The 23,282-nt window shown below is 40.7% G+C and overlaps 1 long non-coding RNA gene across 1 annotated transcript; it reads left to right on the forward strand.

Moving 5' to 3' along the window:
- Positions 1-615: 615 nt before the first annotated feature.
- LOC306985004 lies at positions 616-19,589 on the forward strand. The gene is made up of 4 exons (XR_013794722.1): positions 616-712; positions 944-1,022; positions 16,181-16,337; positions 16,596-19,589. It is a non-coding gene; the product is annotated as an uncharacterized lncRNA (long non-coding RNA).
- Positions 19,590-23,282: the final 3,693 nt, after the last annotated feature.

A 23,282-nucleotide genomic window follows, 5' to 3' on the forward strand; every position in this document is an offset into this window, starting at 1 on the left:
GGTAAATAACAGGTTTTTACACCATTTAAAATACAATAATGTATACATAACTATCTAATATATTATGTAAATAAAAAAATAAAATGCAGAATAAATATTATAAAATGTATAATGAAAGTAGTGGTCCCCTGGAGTTGTGTCACTGGTGTTACCGGTAAACAAAAATCTCTCATTTTGAAATAAAGATCACACTGATGATGCATTATCATCTTTACTGTAATTACCCCTTACCCTTTAGCTCTACCACCCTGAAATACACCCTGAAAATATTACATTCACTTTCGGATTCGCGATCGCATGTACTCATTGAAAAAATACAATAAAGAATCGCAGCAGTTTATATATATATATAGTCAGTGAGAAGAAGCTTTAGGAAGTGATATCACATTGAGAACTTTCTCATCTCATCATGTTTGAGCCCTGATCTGAGGAACTTCTTCTTACACTCAAACAGGAATAAGATATTGTACAAAGAATAAGCGTAACAATACATGTTTCATGTATCGCTCGAGAGCTAGTTTTAAAACATGCATCGAAACAACTGCTACCCAATATGGCAGTTAAACTATCAGACTTCCTGCATAAAAAGAAAGTAAATCCAAATCAGGAAGTGTTGAGTAAGACTGAATTATCTGCTCATGACTATTTGAATTACATTCCTTCCGTGTGATTTAATAAACTCTGGATTATTCTACATCTCTTCTTCTCACGGGTGAGAAACAAGTTTCTAAACACATTTCATTTCTCATCTTTCCTAAAGGGAGCTTTATCTTCATGTGGATGACTGGATTATTTGCTATTTTCAGAAATTTTACAGCTACATTTTTCAGCTATATTGAATTGCTGCCACTTGTGATTTATTGAATGTTTGTAATATTGTAACACAGTTTAATCATCATTTGTCCATATATTCCTTTCATATTTTACATTTGATGTAAATCAGGAAGAAACACAAGATACAAAGAGTGGAAACAATGTTAAGTTTGTTAGACGGAGCAGCAGAAGTGAAAAAACATCAGACTGTGAGTAGACTAATATCAGTCAATATATATATACATATAGGCAACATACATGTACACATATATCAATTGTAACACATATAGATAATTGAATAAAGTTATCAAACAGCCTGCATTGATTGCATATATCATAAATTAAATATACTAATCCTTATTAAAATCCTTATTAAAACTACAAAAGTTATTTAGTCAAGAGCAGAGAGTAATTGTCCCTGTTTTGTACTGATTAATTAATCTGATAGAAAGCTTTATTGGCTGCTGTCACTGGATCTGCAGATTCTGACAGGATCTCGCACACGACTCGCTCAAAACTCTTTACGTTCATTTTAAGACTTTATTTAACTCATTTAAGACTGCTCTTGAGGATACTTGAAAAAAACTGACATTTTGGCATAAATGTGTGTGTTATTGTTCGTTCAAGTGTGCTCGTAATTCTTCTCACACCCTGCAAACCACGACCATGCGAGCATCACCGATTTCCAAGCGATCATCTGCGAACTCGTAAAACAGCAAAAATTGCACTGTGTACTCCCGCCTTTACTGATACTGGCGTGGCGTGTGTGTGTGTGTGTAGCGCACTGGCGCTGTTGTACTGTGGCTGCCGTCCATCATCCCAGTGGATGCTCACACTGGTGGTGGATGAGGAGAGACCCCGACATCATTGTAAAGTGCAGGTAATGAGGACAGGTAGGGCAAATTAACCAATAATCAGGTAACAAGATGTGTGGTAAGAAAATTGACTGGAGAGCACATGGCACAAGGAAACATGCATGACAAGCCATGAGCACACACCAAAGATGACAAAAAACACAAGCACATGGCCAGTAAAACAAATCACAGACCTGCATGAAGCAAGGCACACAGAAAGGACCTGAATGAAGCAAGGCACACAGAAAGGACCTGAATGAAGCAAGGCACACAGAAAGGACCTGAATGAAGCAAGGCACACAGAAAGGACCTGAATGAAGCAAGGCACACAGAAAGGACCTGCATGAAGCAAGGCACACAGAAAGGATCTGCATGAAGCAAGGCACACAGAAATCATGACCCACCCCAGTAGAGTCCTGACAGCATATGGTCCTTCGCCTTGGCTATTTATTATTTCCCATGGTTCCATGCGCTTCGGCGCATTGGTGCCTATCAGCAATTCCACCTCTGCCTCAAAACTGGGAACTGTAATGCCTTCGAGGTATTTCCATCCTTCTAGGTCCTGTTGAGTGAGAATGTTATTTCTGCTCACAGGCATGGTCCTCTGAGTGTAGACTTCGGGTAAGTCCAGGAAGTTTTCTTCATTCAAGCCAGAAACCTCGAGACCACTAAGCAAGAATGTGTCTACAGACCTCTCTTGGCCAAGAGTACGAAGAAGAATGCTAGTCTTGACTCCTGAAAGATTCAGATTTCTCATGAGATGTTGGGTACAGAAAGAAGCTAAACTCCCAGGGTCTAGAAAGGCATAGGTGTTCATAATCGTGCTCCTGGACTTGGCCTTCACCTGTACAGGCACAATAGAGAGAATACATTCATCACTTCCGGCCCCAGTATGGCCACATGTCTCCAATGACACAGATGCATTATGGAGTGACACTTCCTGCGTTTTAGATTCGATGTGTAGGATAGTTGGATGTTTGTGTTTACATATATCACATGTCAAAGGCTTGTCACATTCCCTGCTCATATGACCTCTCCTCAGACAGCTGAAACACACTCTGCCAACTTTCAAAGCCTCCAGTTTCTCCCGGTGTGTCATCTCATCAAGCTGTGAACACTTCTCCACTGAATGCTGGCTCTTACACACACAGCATGACTCTTCATCATTCTTTTGTGAAGCTGGCCCTCTGCGCTGTTGGTGCCAAGCTGCTGATGTGGTTGATCCTGAGGCAGTATTGATGGCAGCAACAGTAGCTTGGCCTCTTCCGGTATGTCTACTCTTGGGTTTAAAGGAAGGGTCTGGTGGCGTACCGTAGGTCACCAAAGAGAGGATCAGACAGAATCTTTACCTGACGCTCAATGAAGGCCACAAAGTCTGGGAACATAGCTCTGTAACCACGGCGCTCCTGCAGCTCCCAGGTGTCAGACCTCCATTTTTCCCTCAGTTTATATGGCAACTTCATCATTATCAGGCGAAGATTGGATGGCACGTTCAACTCCTCCATATGCTGTAAATCTTCCATGACATTGCAACAGTCCCTTAACCTTCTGGGGACCAAAAACGCGCCCCCGCGTTTTGCTCATGTTTTTTTTTTTAGCAATGCAAAATAAACTCTAAATGCTCTGTTAATTTTGATCTTTCATTTTCGTGTTATACATCAATCGATCGAACCGATTTTTTTTTCTGTATACTCAATCAAAATAAAGTGTTTTGCTTTTTGCCAAATAAAGAAAAATGAACATGATGCGAGTTCTGCACTCTCTCTGTCAATGAACTCCATTTTGAAACGCGTTTGAAAATGATCTGTAACTCAGAAATGATAAGAGTATTTTAAGTTGTTTCCACTGTTGATAGGAAAATGCAAGTGTTCGCGCGCGCGCCTCCGTGCCATGCAGTGCGCGCTCCACGCAAACCCTTGGATATGCGTCAAAATCTTGTGTTTATTTGCTTATTTGACGAATTGCTTTGTTCCTTTTTTGGATAAAAGCGTCTCTAAATATGTAGCCTAATAAATGTTATAATAATGATGATAATTATTATTATTATTTGCGTACACGGACCCCAAACACACCGCGTCAGTGACAGTATAAGTCAGGTGACTGTAAATGCGCAAAAACTGTTTCCATTGCAGTTTTGCGAAATATTCCTTTTTGCACAGTTGCTCGCAAGATCTGTGTGCTTTGCAAAGGACAGCTTGGTAAAAGGCAGGACACACCTTGGAAATGCCAGGCATGTAATGTTCACTTGTGTCTTCAGTTGAACATTTAGTTCCTCCACATAGAGGAATTACAATAAAACAGATTGAAAAACAAAACCTTTGAATCTCTTTGTTCAGGCTGATGGGCCATTGGGGGAGTGTCTGTCACACCCCGGGTCTGAATCTCATTAATATTGATGGGCCATTACCACTCCTGCATAAACCTCTTCTGACAAAAAACTGTCTTACAAAGTTTAAATCAATGTATTGTTTTATGTGAACGATTAGGCAGGATGTTTTTCACATCATTTTGAAGCCAGAACTCGAAGCGACAACATCCATTAGTCAAAAGTCTTCGGAACACATATTTAGTATGCGTTTTGTGGTCTCATTTCAGCAACTTTCATTTTTCTTTTTTTCTATAACCACGCATAAACATTATTCTCTTAAAAATACAAACATGTACATGCATGTTGCTCACATATTATGGTAGCCCCGTTTGTGCTATATAGAGTGAATTTACACCTTCGCCATTAACATGTTTATAAATAACTGAAAAAAGCACAAATGTCAGGGCATTTCGAAACATCCCAAGGGCCCCAAAAACACCTTGGTCCCCAGAGGGTAAAAAAGATTGAAAAAGACTGCAGAGCATTAATGTCATCAACCCTCATCGTAGGCCACATCACATCACTCCATATAAGCTACGGAAAATTTTATTTAATTTCCAAAGTATTCTTTCAATATATTCTTTGCTCTCTCAGGAGCCATGTTTTAGCAACTCCGAACCAGTTCACTTGGCTGCCCTCTGGTATGTTGCTCAAGGTAATAAAGACATTCTTGTTTATCTGTAGTTTTCCTTTCAATAGCTTGCTCGAAAGCTCTAATGAAGGCAGCATACTAAAGTGGATCACCATCAAACTCTGGGATAGCTCGTGGCGGAAGAGAGGCTAAGGCTTGGTTCTGAACCAGCTGAACGATGATGTTAGTTTGCTGTTGCATAAGGTCATACAAAGTAGGGTGTTGAACATTGTCGAGAGAGGAATGATGATGCGACTGTGATTTCATACGTGTACTCCCTTGTGAGGTCAGTGGCTGAAATCCTGCTGTTAAAGCGTTGGTGAGTCTGGATCCGTTTCCCTGCACTTCAGACTCATGCATGTGGGTAGACGACTCCCTTGTGAGATCAACGGCTGAAGTCCTATTGGTGCAACATTGGTGGGTCTGTTTCCAAGGACGTTCCCCCGTGCTTCAGACCTGTGAGAAGATGGTGCATGTGACACTGAAGACATAGGGCCCTATCTTGCACCCAGCGCAATTGACTTTGTACGACGCATGTATCATTGCTATTCTGCACCCGCGCACAGCGGACTTCCCTCCACAGACGCACGTCGGTAAATTAGGGAATGAACTAGCGCTCGGGGGGGGCGGTTCAGTGTAAAGAGGAGTGTGTTCCGGCGCAAACGCTCCCTGGTGATATTCTGCAGTTTCAGAAAACAACTCCGCCACTGACCAGGAGAAACCCAGTCTAAAGACAGCGGCGCCGCGCGTTAGTCATATGCTATTTTAAGGGCGCGTGCTTGGCCATTATGTGGCGTGTGAACAACACACACACTTTGATTCTCTAATACAGTATAAACAGACGCAGCAATTTTCATTTTTGCGAATCATACATTATTACAAGGAAAAATATTAACACACGAGGGAAATCATTGTTGTGTCCATGAAGATGTGAAAAAAATCTATCTAGATTAAAAAAGAAAATCTAGATTAGGCTACACATTTGCCCAAATTATACGCCTGTTTAACCGAAGCTAATTTGTGTGGTTTCTCCCATCATCCTCATACAATGTCACTTCTCTGTGTTTTACGGCCCTGACGAGAACGTCGGTCTCCTCGGCTGTGAACCGCTCCTGGCGTGCGCTGGCAAATCCGCCGTTATAATATCAATCCGCCGTTATAATATCAATCCGCCGTTATAATATCAATCCGCCGTTATAATATCAATCCGCCGTTATAATAGCAATCCGCCATGGAACAAGCGCGCCGGCTCTTAAAGGGAATGTGAGAGGACGCTCTGATTGGTTTATTTCACGTTACGCCCAAACCACATCTATGAATAATGAAGCGACTTCAGACCAACACATTTTAGATTTGCGGGATTCGCCCACAAAGTTACTTGCGCTTTGCGTTTTGACACTTGCGTTTCAGATCGTTACAAAAGGGCCCAAAGAGTTATCAGACCTTGGCTTGTGGAATGTGCGGCCTTCCCTTAGGCCGTACAGCCAATGGCAGGGAATGGTCCTGTTGGAAAGAGACAGTTTTAGGAAGTTACAAGACAGGGTTTGTGTTCGAATAACTTGATGTTTGTGATTTCAAATGAGCATGAAGACAGGCATTCATGGCATCCTGTCCATTATCCTCTTCATACTCGTCCACATCTTCATCACCACGCACATTTTCAAACAAAGACAATCTAGCCGTAGCAGCAGCCAACTTGGCCTCAACCTCTAGCTGTTCCTTTTTTCCTTTTCAGCTTTGCCTTTTCCATTTGAAGGGCTTCTTCTTCAGCGTCAATGTCATGCATTTTTCTCAAAGCAGCTGCAGACTGTAAAAGTGCGGCCCTTTCAGCCTTTGCCTTTAAACGTACAGAAATAATATTGGAAGCCTTTGAATGGACAGAAGAGAGATCTTTATGTTTTGACCCTTTCTTGAAACATTGGATATACTATCTTCGGGCCTTATGTCAGAATTTATTATAGACATCACATCAAGATTCTCGTCATAATTTTTTGCAGCAGCATTGGCCAAACATTTCTTCACATCATTCTCAAATGTATTAATTTCCTCTTTTTTTCTGTGCAAGCCAATGTTGTTGTTTGTCGTGTTCAGGATCTGGCATAGGCATTTCCAGCAAAGTAGTTTGAATTTCTAAAGCCACATTGCCACATTGCACAAAGTGTTTAGACATTTCTTCACATCAATCACAGTTTGAGGTGTTCTTTTCCCAAAAAGAACCTCATTAATCCTCTGCCTAATTGTATTAGATTGCATAAATTTGGATTTCCGATTTTTTTGCAGATTTTCGAACAACATTGTAAATCCCTTAGCTGTTAATTTTTTTATGCGTTTCCCCGAGTCATCAACAGCAACACTAGACTTATCAGAAATATAATTTTCATCTGTAGCCACAGAAGCAATTTTGGCTCTATCGAGCAAGGTTTCTTCCTCTGCACTCATCTTTATGCATTAAGCTCGTCAAGTTCAAAGCGCTCAATGACAACAGCACAATTAACTTTACTAATGCAGAGGCAACCAACAGCACGCACAACACAGCACTTTCACTTTTATGAAGCAACAACACTGAAACAGTCTTTCATTTCAATTTCGACAGTCCACCTTTTTCCAATTCCATCAGCAGAAATATATGAAAGTGTACCCACCAGCTTTCCGTGATTGCGGTCTGTGTGAGGACTTACAGGTGTTTCAATTATGACTTCCAAGCTCCACGACAGGTAAGCAATCCAATGTGATGGGCAATCCTTTCAATATCCAAACGATCAGGACAAACGACGAGGGACTCAGGGGAGGAGTGAGAAAAGGGCAGGCAACTCACTGTCACACAAAGAAAAATATTTTTCAAGCTCGGTGTTCAGCAGCGGTGCTTCAATGGGGTGACATCAAATAAAATAAAATAAAACACTAAATTAGTCATTGCACAAAACCGGTATGATTTGAGTCCCTCAGACCTTTTTAAGAGTATATTATTTATTGGGTCACCAAAATCAATTTTTAAAGGCTTTTTGTATCAATTGAAATGTGTCCTTTAATAAAGTTGAAAGATAACGACATATAAGCTACTTTTTATCATAGAGCTCATCTTGTCCGATTTCAGGGGGAAATCGGGTCAATCGGAGACATCCGATAGATTTATTAGGCGCTAAAAGAACGCCAAAGAAACAGTAATCACAGTAATAATCACCATGGGAAAATCTCAGAGTAAAACTGGGAGTTGGGAAAAAGATGATACACCGGTGTTTTGCCAGATGAGAAGTTTATCTATATATAGCCTATCTCTTTCAATTTCTTTTATAACGGTTTTCATTTTCCTTGCTTTTATTTTGTGATTTTAATTCCTTTCTGTAAAGCACTTTGAATTGCCAGTGTATGAAATAAATACACTTGCCTTGCCTTTTTCACGATACGGTGGTGCGAGGACTCAAATGCAGGTTTGGGTTTAATTTCCTTATTAAATAATAAAATAAAACAAACAACAAAAACTACCCCGAGAGGGAAAACAGAACCGAACAGACTGGACGCCGGGAAAACATGAAGGGACGCACAAGTCAACGATTTGGCAACACATACCATGACCAAAAATGACGATCCAGCACAGGACAGCAAACACAAGGAGAAGAAATAGGGAAGCAGCAAGGCAGGTAACAGGGGAGAGCAGGTAAAAAAACTAACCAATAAACAGATAACAAGATGGCTACACAGACAGCCGAGCACATGGCACAGGGAAACATGCAGGAAGCCATGTGCTTGCACCAAACAGACAAACCAACACGTTCAAACAGAAGACACACGGTCGCGCTCACAATAATCACAATAATCGCGCTCGGTGTCTCGAGAACGCAAACCATGAAATAAGTTCCAAGGCTTGTTAGTCTAGATGGATATAGGGGTCCACACGCACCCCCCGGCTTTTTTTTATGCCAGCTGAGATTTTTAAATCCTTAAAGTGTCTATTTTCAAAATCTTTCAGGTACCAAGCTGAAATAATGTCCCAAAGGCTTAATTTTTAACCCTTTGCTGCACCCGACCGGAACCCGAAAAAGTAAAAAATTATATAGAAAGTGGCATAACATTTGAAGTAAACAACATACAGAGACAAATGAACACATTTTCCCATATAATTCTGACCCCGGGAATAATTCTGACCCCGGGAATTTAATGGAATGGTTATTTTCTGATAAAAATAGCAAAAAAGGGCCAAAAATTTGTAGAGGATCAGCTATTTTTTTCGTTTTCTCAAGTGCATAGGTTGATTTTTTTTCCACAACCTGTTATTTCTCTATCAATCAAGTGTCTATTTAAGATTAAATTGGGTACCAAGCTGAAATAATGTCCAAATGCTTTATTTTTAACCCTTTGCACCAAACCCGAAAAATCTAAATATGTGATAAAGTGGCATAACTTTTGATGTAACCAACTTACAGAGACAAATGGACAAATTTTTCTATACAATTCTGATCCAGGAAAATTGTTATTTGCTATATTTTACAACATCTTGACCATCTATGGTCAAAAACAGCAAAAAAAAAGCTAATTTGACAACGTTTTTAATGTACTGATAGCAGCCTGAAACAGGGTTTATTTTAACCTTTTACTGCACCTATCCTGAACCTGAAGAAAGAGACTCTGAGCCTCTATAGTATGAGTTCACCTGTCCTGACCCCTATATAGCCTATACTATTGTAACGATAAACTGGACGGAAGCAAATACTCAAGGGTAAGGACAGATCGATGCAATAATAGTTCCAGCGCTGAAGGTGGTAACCTCTCCAGGGGGAGCCGATGATCAGGAAACACAGCCAGCAGGAGAGCGTGACGCAGGGACTGAGACAGGCAAATCCAAGGTGCAGAGTGAAGGTGATGGTGAATCCGCGGTGAGATCAGAAGTGAAGTAATCCAGAGTCCAGTACACAGGAAACACGAAGGAACAGGCACGAGGACGGGATACAATCTGACAACATGAGACGGGAGAGAAGGCATAAAATAGGCTGCGAGATGACATTCAGCTGCCCACTCGAAACAATGAACGTAACGAGACACACCCCCACACACACAAACACACGAGACTAGAATGAGACAGCGGATCTACCAACCGTGACAGTACCCTCCCCCTAGGAATGCCTCCTGGCATTCCCAGACGACCCTACCTGCCGATTGTAGTCATCGATGAGGGAGTGATCCAGGATGTCTCGAGCAGGTAACAAACTTCTCTCCTCCGGACCGTAACCCTCCCAGTCCACCAAATACTGGAATCCGAGTCCCCTCCGTCTCGAGTCCAGAATACGATGTACCGAATATGTAGGTTCCCCATCTACGAGTCGCATTGGTGGAGGAACCGGGGCAGGCGGGTTAAGATGAGAATGAAACACGGGTTTTATTTTAGAAACATGAAAGGCAGGGTGAATTCTCCTGTACGCTGGAGGAAGGTTGAGGTGGACTGTCACTGGACTAATGATCTTGGTGATAGTAAACGGGCCAATAAATTTGGGAGCAAGTTTATTAGAAACGGATCGGAGAGGAATGTTCTTAGTAGAAAGCCACACTTTTTGACCAGCGACGTATACGGGTGGCCTAGACCGGTGGCGAACGGCTTTAGCCTTAGTGCGCGCCCCTACCTGGAGTAGAGTCTTGCGAGGTCCAGTCCAAGTACGGTGACACCTCTGGATAAAGGCGTGAGCGGAGGAGACCGCAACTTCGGATTCCAGGCTCGGAAAAATAGGTGGCTGGTACCCTAAGCTACACTTAAACGGAGAGAGGCCCGTGGATGACACTGGTAACGAGTTATGGGCGTACTCAACCATAGAAAGTTGTTGGCTCCAGGATGAAGGATTCTTGGAATCCAAATATCGCAACATTCTCTCCAAATCCTGGTTGGCTCGCTCGGACTGACGATTGCTCTGGGGATGATAACCCGAAGACAGACTGACTGTAGCTCCTAATAATCTACAAAACTCTTGCCAGAATCTGGACACAAACTGAGAACCCCTGTCAGAAACCACGTCCATCGGGAGGCCGTGTAACCGAAAGACGGGATCAATTACAGTAACCGCTGTCCCCTTGCCTGAGGGTAATTTGGGCAAGGGAATGAAATGTGCCGCCATCGAGAACCGGTCCACTACGGTTAAAACAACCGTCATGCCCTTAGAGGGAGGGAGGGCGGTGACAAAATCTAGCGCAATGTGGGACCAGGGTCTCGAAGAGACAGACAGCGGTCGAAGTAACTCATCAGGAGGTCGGTTAGACTACTTACCAACGGCACAAACCGAGCAAGCCAAAACAAAATCGTGAATATCGCGAGCCATTAATGGCCACCAAAACCGTTGCTTTACTAAGTGACTAGTGCGACTTACTCCTGGATGACAAGCCATGTTGGAGCAATGACCCCATCGAATGACGTCGGACCGTAGCCCCTCCGGAACAAACAACCGATTCGGTGGGCAACAGGGCGGAGGCGTTACCTTCTAGGGCCGTCTTGACCCTCGATTCGACCTTCTATATGAGTGTGGAGATAACTACTTTCTCTGGTAAAATGTACTCGGGAGTAACCGGGCGTTCGGATGGATCAAAAATATGAGATAAGGAATCAGGTTTGATGTTTTTGGAACCCGGGCGGTATGAGAGAGTAATGTCAAAACGTCCGGAAAAAAATGGGCCAACCGTGCCTGCCTGGAGTTAAGTCTTTTGTAAGATCTAATATATTCAAGGTTCTTATGATCGGTCCAAACGATAAAAGGTACCCCCGACCCATCTAACCAATGACGCCACTCCTCCAACGCTAACTTGACGGCCAACAACTCTCTGTTACTAATGTCATAATTACGTTCGGCAGGGGATAAACGATGAGAGAAAAAAAACATGTTAATAGGTTAGAGCTTTCACACTGCACACGGATGCGGTCCGGCAATCCCTTCCAGTTGCGGTGCGTATACAGCAGTGCAGCGATCGTTTACGCACAGAGTCTATTTTCTGCTGTGCTGCACCGCACTGCAGCGTATTGTTCACATTGAAATAAACATAGATTGACAAGAAACTGTAATAATTTGATCATATACTCATAATTACAGTTAATGTGTTCTACATTTACTAAATTACAGGATCAAGAAATAATTTAAAAAATCAGTATAGTCCCAAGAGTTGCAAAATGCGATCAGATATGACTTTTCCCCGTCAAGAAATACATGATATGGGGGAGGGGAGGGGGGCACTAGCATCACAGCAGACAATCACGTGAGAGGCTGGTGGAGAGAAAAGTAACTCAAAAACAAGGTGACAGTGACATGGATGACAATCGTCTCAATGTGGAGGTGGAAAAATACACAATTCTGTATGATCCACAGGATATGTTGTATAAAGATTTAAATGCCAAAGAAAAGGCAAAGGAAGCAATTTCCTCGGGTATTGGTGTCGATGGTAAGTTTTAAAATGTTTATTTCAAGTGCGATGTTTATAGGCCTTTAGTTGACTAATGAACACAAAAAGTTATTTATATGATTATTGGTTTTAAACGAGAATATAAATATATATTATTGCTGCATGTTGTTCTATTTAAACATGAATATGTACTGTGTTGCCCTTTGTATTTATTTTGTTTATCGTCACATTCAACCTTCATGTCATGCGAATTTATTAAATGTAAATGAACATCAGAAATGTAGTTGTAGCCTATATCTGAATTCATAAGTAAATCATATTACATAGTTTTATTTTTGAATATACAGAAGTTAAACAGGGTGTAATTATAAGTTTGTTATAGTTATGTAGTTAATTAATTTTGACTATGTAATTGTAAATCAAAATGTTTAACTTTTTGGTGCTACAGCCAGCCTTATTCATAACAGAGGAAAAATACTCGTTTTAATGTAGATCAGTGGCTTTGTTTGTTTGTTTGTTTGTTGATACTTTATTGATCCTTTGCAGGAAATTATATTGTCACGGCAGCTTTAACACTCAGAGAAAAAAAAAAAAAAAAATAATAATAATAATAATAATACATATATAGAATATTCAGTAACAGATGCATATTCAGTACAGAATATTCAATAACAAAAATTAATATAGAATATTCAGTAACATGTGAATATTCATAACACATTAAACATTCTGATGGCCGCTGGTACAAAGGACTTCCTGGTACGTTCAGCCTTGCACTTTGGTGCAATCAATCTTTGGCTGAAGGTGCTCTTGTTGATCACCCCAAGAGCATGGATTGGATGTAAGGAATTGTCCATGATTGATTTTAGTTTAGAGAGTATTCTTTTCTCCGCCACGTGCTGGATCATATCAAATTCAGTCCCCACAACCGAGCCTGCTTTCTTTATCAATTTGTTGACTCGATTTAGATCTCCCACGTGAGCACCCTCTCCCCAGCACACCACAGCAAAGAACAGAGCACTTGCCACCACTGTCTGATAGACGTTACACAGTAGAGGACGGCAGATGTTAAATGACCTCAGCCTTCTTAGAAAATAAAGTCGGTTTGACCCTTCTTATACACTGTCTCCATGTGGCTCTTCCAGTCCAGCTTATCATCAAGCTGTACACCGAGATATCTGTGACTGGAGACCATCTCCACTTCACTGCCCTGGATGGTGATTGGGATTAACGGTGTCTTCTTCCTCCTCCTAAAATCCACAACCATCTCCTTTGTTTTTGAGATGTTAAGTTGAAGATGGCTGTGGTCGCTCCAACCCACAAACTCCTTAATAGTTCTCCTGTACTCCTCCTCCTCACCTCCTTTAATTAGGCCAACAACGACCGTATCGTCTAAAAATTTCTGGAGGAAGCAAGTGCCACTATTGTACTGGAAGTCTGCTGTATAGATAGTGAACAGTAACGGAGCCAGCACGGTTCCTTGCGGCACCCCCGTATTACTCAGAATAGTATTGGAGACACTATTCTGCAGACGCACGTACTGTGGTCTACTGGATAAATAGTTCATACACCACTGGACCAATGATGAATCCAGCTGCATCCTCCTCATCTTCTCACACAACAGTCGGGGCTGAATCGTATTGAAGGCGCTTGAGAAGTAAAAAAATGTGAACCTCACAGATGCATCAGGAGTGTCCAGATGTGCATAAGTTCTTTGTAGCATGTAAATAAGGGCATCATCCACACCCATGTTGGACTAGTATGCAAACTGCAACGGATCCACGTAATTTGACATACAGGCCTTGATGTAAGAAAGGACCTGTCTCTCGAACGTCTTCATGATATGTGAGGTGAGTGCTACAGGTCTGTAATCGTTATGGTTAGATGGATTTCTCTTCTTTGGAATTGGAATCAAACAAGATGTTTTCCACAGTTTCGGGACCTTTTGTAGGTGCAGACTTAGGTTAAACAGGTATGTAAGAATACCACTCAGCGAATTTCTCTAGAGGGCATGATGTCATCATTGCAGAATTTAATATAATGGGTGATGCATTCTGTTAATCCATCAATGTCATCCCCATAGTCCTCACAGAAAACATCCCAGCATGTTGCTTCAAAACAGCACATTAGGGCTTCTTCTCTCTCAGGAGACCAGTATTTTAGTGTTCTGTTAATGACAGGCTGCCTCTTAACAAACTGGCGTGTAGGAGGGAGAAAGATGTACCATATCATGGTCAGATCGGCCAAGAGGGGGCAGTGCAACACATTTGTATGCGTTTTTCACATTAGCATACAAGAGGTCCAAGATCTTATCTCCCCGTGTTGTACAATCAACAAACTGCTTAAATGTGGGCAGGGTCTTAGAAAGGGATACATGGTTATAATCACCAGAAAGAAAAATGAACGCGTCTGTGTACTTCGCCTGGAGTCGCGCGACAACAGAATGCACTATGTCACAGGCCACTTCCGCATTGGCAGATGGAGGGATATAAACAACAACGGCGATCACCACAGTGAACTCCCTCGGCAGGTAATAAGGTCTTAAGCTAACTGCCAGTAGTTCAATGTCCTTGTTACATATATGTTCTTTAATAGTAGCATGATTGGGATTACACCACTTGTTATTAATGAGCAAAATAAGCCCCCCTCCTTTATGCTTACCGCTCAATTCGGCGTTCCTATCCGCTCGTATCGTCCTGAAGCCGGTAAAGCTGTTCAAGAGATCAGGGATATTGTCCGTCAGCCACGACTCGGACAGACATATAAGACTGCTCTCCCGGTACATTTTCTGGCTCCTGACAAGAGTCTCTAGTTCTTCGAGCTTGTTAGTCAAACAGCAAATATTTCCCATGGTGATAGATGGTAGGGCTGGTTTAAAGGTTTCTTTCCACACTCTTTCTCTAACCTTCTTATTTCTCTTCACCCCAGCTCTAATTCCGCGGTGTCTCCTCCGTAATATTTCCTTCGGGATATCATGTTTAATCCCGAATTTTGAACCTGGTACCAGGTCTAGTAGTTCTCGCCGGGTGAACTTTATACAAAAGCAGGTGTCTCTCGGCTGTTACAGTCCTCTGCCCGCATAAACTTTTCCGATATCAAGTCCATATCAACAATCAATTAATTAATTTGTCCTCATGAATCCGACGCTAATAATAATAAATAAATAAATAAAAATTAAAAATACTTAAAAGCACTTTAAAACAAAACAAACACTTAAAAACACAATGCTACACACAGCTGCACGCTACAGGCTGCCAACTCATCGGCGCCATCCCCCAGTTAGCCTACAGATATAGCGCGATATAGCTTTTCTTCTGCCAACAACTCGAACTACGTAAAACAAAGTATCACAATGATTAAAATTAATTTTCATACTGTTTCAATGTCTGTAACAATGTCAAAGTTAAAGTTTGGATTTAAAATCAAACTTACTTACCCATTTTTTATTTTGTGACACACAGAAACTGCGTATCAGTAGCGCACTGCAAACGCAGCATATGTGAAAGCGCTATAGCGCGTGCTGCTCCAGTACCGCACACGCACTGCAAACGGAGTATGTGTGAAACGGGCGTTAGACTCTGAGCCTCTATAGCATGAGTTCACCTGTCCTGACTTGATGTAACGCACACCTAAACGCTCGTACGCTTGCATCACACATGACGAGAGATAAATCTCTAATGCGCTTTAAAATACCCATTTGTAAGATATATTTCTATCATCTCTCACATCTCTTGTCGTACGTAATATACAACTAGTTGTTGAGTTTGTTTTGTACACACTACAGTGTGTGTACAGGATTAAGCACTAAAAGGTGAATTGACAACCGAATTTACATGCAGTGTGTACGGTACGTGAAAGGCTTTAATGACAAACAACATTTTAAAACCATAACATAATTGAATCTGTAGCATCAGTTCAGCCACTGTATTTATATTATGATGATAACCAGTTTTATATCCAATCAGGAATCCTGACAAAATCACATATGTTTTTATCATCATCATTGATTATCATGGATATTGCAGTGTTAATGTGAGATGTTGTAATAACACTGAGCTCATGCAGATGTTGATCAGGAGTTGATCTGATATCTCGTGATATGATGTTATATCGCTTTAATGAAACTCTGTGTGTGTGATTGAACAGATGCAAAAGAAGATCATCAGAAATCAAAGATCAGCAGAAAACAAGAAGACTGAGAGAAAAATGGAGGACAGGAATGAGAGACAAACCAGAGAATCACGAGAGGAAAGAGGACAGAGCAGTGTTAGATCGAGCAGTTTCGAGCCAATAAAGCCAGACTGTGAGTATTTGATCATTATTGAACTTTAATCCTTCATCACATTTTTGTCTTGTTGTTATTTACAAATAACCCACAGTTATGAAAGTGCTATACCAACCCATGGTTGGGTTACTTATTGGGGTTATTTTAACCCAAAACTATTAAGTGAGTAGATCTTCAAACTGACTCTTCAGACTTTCTACACTTTTGATTATTGAAGCTTGTGATTGTTGTGATGGAGAACAATATCCCATAAACTCAATATATTGTGATTTTTAGTCTCCTGTGATCCAGACGGGCCTGTAAAGTCTGATTCTGATGTCAAAACTGAGGAGAGATTCTCTTCAAACCCTTCATCATGTTCTCAAGAACACACAACATCTTCATCATCATCTTCATCATCCATCAGCAGCTGAAGACCTGAACATCATCATCTTCATCTTTATCATCTGTCATCATCATCATCATCTTCATCATCATCATCATCACTGACATCCATCAGCAGCTTAAGACCTGAACATCATCATCATCATCTTCATCATCATCGTCATCATCATCATCATCACTGAGAGCTCCCCTTGAGGAAATGTTTATTTCTCCGATGTGCATTTCAAGACGTTTGCCGGCCAAAAAAAGGATAAGAAACAGCTTTAAAACCATATCAGCGGGCAGTAGATTATCTGTCAATACCTGCTCTCTCCTCATCTCACTCTTTCTTTTTCTCTCAGTCTCTTTATCCTGCCCTGTCTCTTCCACTCCTAAAGCTGAGCTTTTTTTAATCTACTGAAGGCTACAAATTGTATTATATTAATTCTTAATATGTACATTCATTATTACTATTGTGCCTTAGCCTGGGTTTTCGCCATGCTGCCTTGCGCGCAGCGCGATTTTATTCAAGCTGCTAAGCAACCTGGATACCATGGATCAGATTTTCGCTTAAGCGAGGGGACCAATCACAGAACGGGGAGGGAGCAGCAAGACGATGACGACGTCTATGCGACACACTGAAGCAGTTTGTTTATATCAACATGTGCACTGCAGATTTACCTTCTACCCTCATGTTTGTCTTGCACAAACGGCAATAGTCGCTGAACACCATCGTGCACACATAAATCTGTGACCCATCGTCTTCTTCCTCGTTGAATTTCTGTCGCTCGACATACGTCATCTGGTATAATTGAAACGATTGGCTATGAGCTACGTACAGGCGCATTTGATAGACATTCGTAGCGCCAAATACACGGCTCTGGGCATTCGTAAACCACGCCTCAAATACGAGAAAATGAACATGTGGTTCCCAGACCACGTCTCAATTAGAGATGGGAATTGATAAGGATTTAACCATTCCGATTCCATTATGCGATATTGCTTATCGATCCGATTCCTTATTGATTCTCTTATCGATTCTCTTTTCGATTCTCATTGGGTGAGGGAATAAGTACAAATTTGTTTGTTTGTATTAACTCGCTTTAATATCTGATCATAAGACACAACATAGAGCACATATACACAAATTAAATGTAGCAACCTCAGAACAAATCTAAAAGAATAGCTGAGCTACTTCTCAAAGTGAGTGTGTGTGTGAGTGAGCATGTGTGCGTTTGTGTGTGCGTGTGTGAGCGCGAGAGTGTGTGCGTGAGCGCTAGTGAGTAAGTGTGTATGTATGTATGTGTGCGAGTGAATGTGTGTGAGACGGCACGCGATGGCTGGTCGGAAAGCAACGTGGCGTCCTGTTAAAGGCATCATAATACTTCTGCGTCGAACTTCTGCCTCTGCCATGTTTGCCGCGTTCTGAATCAAAACAACGCAGCGCGTGTGTGATGTCATGACACATTTGCAACGAGCAGAACCGATAAGCGCCAGAACATGTTCCGGCACCTCCGATGTTGGATCCGGAACCTTTTTTATTCGATCCAGCACCTCCTGTCACAATGGAAAATGAATCGCCTAAATTAAAAAATGTTCAATGTTGTTATCGATAGAGATGCGCGGATGGGGTATTATTTCATCCGCAACCGCATCACAAAATTCATCATCCGCACCAACGTTTTTTGACATTCAATTTTCAAAGCCGCACCCGCCCACCATCCGCTGATTGTTTAGCGGTCTATGGACGATGCAATGCTCGAGAAAGCCCTCGTCTGTTCTAGAAAGGATGCAGCAAAGATATTTAATGCTAATGTATGAGGCATAGGTCTACGCTGAGTTTCATTCATTTATGATGAGATGCGCTCCAGTTAACAATGCAATGCAAGCGAACGCGGCGCGCCGGCGCCTCCATTTCACGGTTATTACCTGCTATATTTGCTTTTTATTTATTAAATACATGCAATTGGTTGATGAAACATTTATTAAAATTAAGATACAATTTATACAAAACAAAATTCATTTTAAAGAAAGGCTTTCTACAAAGCAAAACTTAACCCTTTAAGACCGTCGGCGCTCCCGTTTGCGTGTCACTTAATAACCAAATGGCTAGCTCAATAATTATTTTTGCACACAAAACCAGAGACGTTACACGTTCCGATCAAGCCTCCAACATGCTCCTGTTGCGTTGTTTTCACCCTCTACTGAGTCTGCACAAATTGCATAATATGCGTTTTCAACAAAAAACACTAAAACGCATTGCATGTCCTTTGCACACATGTTCTATAGATCTGCGATTGATAGTCACGTTTTCCCATACGCTCATACACGTTCATGCACTATGACCCCAGGATGTGTCGCATGTTGTGACGTCACAAGCTGCGACATTTGACTCCCATTGCTACCTGATAGCTACTCTGATGCGTTTTACTTTCGTTATTGTCTTTTTTATCATTGCTTCGTCATTTTATATTTTATAATTTATTACTCTTTTACACACACATACAAACGCACATTTACAAATGCAAGCACATTCTCACACACGCACACGCGCAACGTCATGCCTGCACGACTAGAGAAGTACACGGACGCAGAGGTTTTGGCACACTAGCTGCTCCTTGCGCCCGATGAATGAGTGTATCTTACAAACTAATTTATGTAAACAGTTCAAATCAATTGTGTGTAGTTTTAAAGTGTTTTATGCTCATTTTTTACATTGTTTGAAGGAGAATATAAATGTATACGGTGATAGTGTCGTATTCCTATAGGTAGATGTGGATCAGCTGAGAGTCACTGATGCGAGCTTGACTAACCTGATGCGAGCTTGACTAAAAAATGACAAGTTTGAGGTTGACATTTGTGATATTTCTGTATTTAATAAAATATGTAGAAAAAATAAACGATTTTAATAAAATTTTTTGGTTTATGTCAAACATGTCTGGGGCCAGTCAAGGGGTAATTAAACTGCATGATCAGTTATCGGTAATGATACATTGTTTATTATTGCAAATGTTTTTCATTTGTTTAATAAATCTCATAGTGATGGCACTATCTCAAATGATTGGGGTCGGTCAGGGGGGTACTTGGCTGGAAAAAAAAAAAAACATGATTGGGGGGTAGGCTACATTATTGAAAAAAAATTTGAGAAGCACTAGGCAGTGTAATTATTATTATTTTTTTGTTCCTTTACCTCCAACCCACGTTTTGAGTCGCCGGATCCACCTGATCCATGTGCTCCGGGACCTCCCACTTTACAAATTAAGCACTGACAATAACAGAAAACTAATTACTACATTACATGAATCACGTTACATAGGCCTATTTTCAGTTAAAAATGGCCTTTAATCACCTTTATTTATATAGCGCTTTTTACAATACAGATTGTATCAAAGCAGCTTCACAGTGATAACATGAAAATAATACAAAAAAACAATTTCATCATCGTCCACCTTTAAGGCAGATCTATAATATTGTACAGGGACAGACCAATGAGGCTCAGTTGAAGACACACACACACCCTATCCTCTGTTTCTGACGTGCGCTGAAGAATGAAGAACGCGCTGGTTATAACAAGACGGAGCAAAGCCTGCCGCCGATTTCATGTTTTGATTATCAAGATCGCGGGCAAGCCTTGTGTAAACTATTTTTATGTAGCACAAAAAAAAACTCACATCACGGAGGGCCCCACTCTGCGCTAGGGCCCCTGGGCATGTGCCCAGATTGCCCGTACGGTAGATCCGGGCCTGCGTACAACCCAGAAATGCTGCGCTGTTACACTATGAGAACTCCCTCAGAGGCTCACACTGAAGAACTAGGGATGCACCGAATGTTCGGCAACCAAAATTATTCGGCCGAAAATGTAAAAAAAAGCACTTTCGGTGTTCGGCCGAATAAGTGAAAAGACCAAATAAATTTTACCGAACAATTACGTTTTTGATGATGCGATCATGGAAACCAGTCTTTTACAACAACTCATTGTAGAATTTACAGTGAAAAAAATTTAAATTTCCCTGCGTGACACTTGACATTTGATGTATTTTTATTGAAATAACTGTTTCTTCATAGTTTTCTTAGTTTTTGTCATTTTTATCAATTTCTCAGGTATGTACATTAGGATTTTATGTTACATTTAATGTTGTTAAATGAATGTTTATTGCATTTTTTAATTTTCATGTGTGTTACCATGATGATGTTGTTTAGTGTGTGTGTGTGAATGACACTGTCATTATATCGATCTTAACTTTCTCAGTGTGGAAAAGCTGCTTGTGATGAGCTTTGATTGATCATGTGACTCATCTCCGCTGTGATTGGTGGTTGTCAGTGTATTACAATGGTACAAAACAGATATTAATACTTCAATAGGTCGGTAAATTAACATTATATCAGATAGTGAAATAAGGTTTATTACTGTAAATTTTAAGCTAAGTCTTTAAAACCTAAAATGTTGCTGCCGTATTTTATACAGTAAATTTCTGGCAATCACAGCTGACAGTATTTTACCATAAATTTAACAGATTTTTTTTTACAGTGTAAGTCGCTTTGGATAAAAGCGTCTGTCAAATCATAAATATCAAGCGTAGTGTCAGTTCTGGCAGGTCACGTTAGTCAAGCTCGCATCAGTGACTCTCAGCTGATCCACATCTACCTATAGGAATACGACACTATCACCGTATACATTTATATTCTCCTTCAGTATTATCATCAGCGATCGGGTTTCTCAGGAGAGAATTACCCTCCTTCCTCCCCAGCTCCACCTGGAAATTTTTACATGGAAACCAATGTTATATATTTTTGTTCAAGAATATTTTTTTATTATTATTTAGATTTTGGAGGAGATTTATGTTAATATGCAATATTTATACACTTTTTATTAGCAATAATTTTTTTAATAGTTAATAATAATTATTGTTCAATTAAAGTAGTATTCCATGTTAAAATAGAGAAAAGGCAATTCAAATCCAACTTATGAACAGTGTTTCAGAGTAAAAGTCTCTTTGCTTGAGGGGGCTGCGAATCATAATGTTAATTCTGTTTGATGGGTCATTTCATTGTCCTTCCGGTACTTTTTCTTTGACTCAGTTTGAACACGTTGTTTTTAAGTGTTTATGTAGGTGGTTGAGGCATGTTTAATTATGAATATTGTTGGGTTATATTATTACTCATCACTGTGAGAAAAAACCACCCCCACAATGGTTGTCTATGTGCACTGGAAGATTCCTTCCTAAAACACATTAAACATTCGTTTACAAAGACGTGAAACTCACCGAGTGGTCAGGGGTGTTCACTGGTATGTGCACTCAAAAATCGCTGAAAAAGATGCATTCCAACAGGTTTTATCGTAGTTTTTGTCCAACTCCATTAAGTTGTATTGGATTCGCTGTGTGAGGTAACGTTACGGTATTACTCCGCCGCGGGAAACGGAAATGGGGTTGTTTGTATGCTTTTTGTAGTCTTATGCAGTCGCGGACGCGGTATCGTAGGCTAAGCTATCTAAACATTTTAACAAGATCGAAGCTATCTGTGTCAACTTAGAAATGGATTCCGAGACATTTATATGGGAGGATGAGTCGGTTTTGAGATCGATTTTGATGGACAGGGATACAGGTTTGAGCCTGAATATTCAGAGGAGGAATTTCTGCAAAGAAAGGCAGAGTTTGAACGGCAGTTGACAACGGAGTCCAGTGTTACGCCTGTTGCCGAAGCTGCGGCTGCTCAAGGCTTACAGGCACTTGGTGGTGTTCCTTTTGCCACGAATCTTCCCGCAATTCGGAACTGCACAAATTCACCCCATTATTAGCTGTCTGTTTGTAATGCTTTCAATGAAGACAGCGATCTTCTGCTTCTTCTGTGTATATGCCCGTGGTTTGCTTGCAATTGGCAAAGGTGCATTATCGCCACCAACTGGGCTGGTGTCTATTATTCAAGCTCTCAACGGAAGAATCTGGGTGTGATGCGTTTGGCAAAATAGGTCCACAAAAGCTAAATAAACCTAAAATTCTCGGGACAGCAGCATGTGTCCAAATTTTTATCTTAACCGTTCTATTTCATCAGATACAATCTGTAAACAGGGCTTTAAGTGTAAAATACCGAACTTGTCCTTTAAGGAACTGATACCACTCCGTTTCCAAATGTCAAAGAGTCCATGTTTAATGTTGTAGTGTTAAGATGGTTTAAGTGCTGTGAAATTCTATGAAAAGTGAGTTTTAGATTAAATAAATAAATAATAATAATAAGGTTTGAGTATGAAAATGAAAAAAATCCGTGAGCACTTGACATAAAAAAAAAAAAAACTCTCTTTAACGAGGAGTTAACCCCCCTCTCTCCCTTGTTTGGCTTATGCTACTCTGAGCAATGTCTGAACTTTGTATTCTGAGCACTTCTTGCGTTATTTTTGCCTCTTCACGATGACTCGCTTGCTGTAGTCCTCAGTTGTAAGTCGCTTTGGATAAAAGCGTCTGCTAAATGACTAAATGTAAATGTGAAAATGTTTTTAACATTTTACTAAGTTTAGGTTTATGTTAATTTATGTTCTATTCTTTAATGTGGGCTATAATGGGTCTTCACGGACTGTATTGGCAACTACACTGAGAATGATTTGAT

This window comes from Phoxinus phoxinus (genome assembly GCF_949152265.1).
Source record: "Phoxinus phoxinus genome assembly, chromosome: 17".
Taxonomy (NCBI): Eukaryota; Metazoa; Chordata; class Actinopteri; order Cypriniformes; family Leuciscidae; genus Phoxinus; species Phoxinus phoxinus.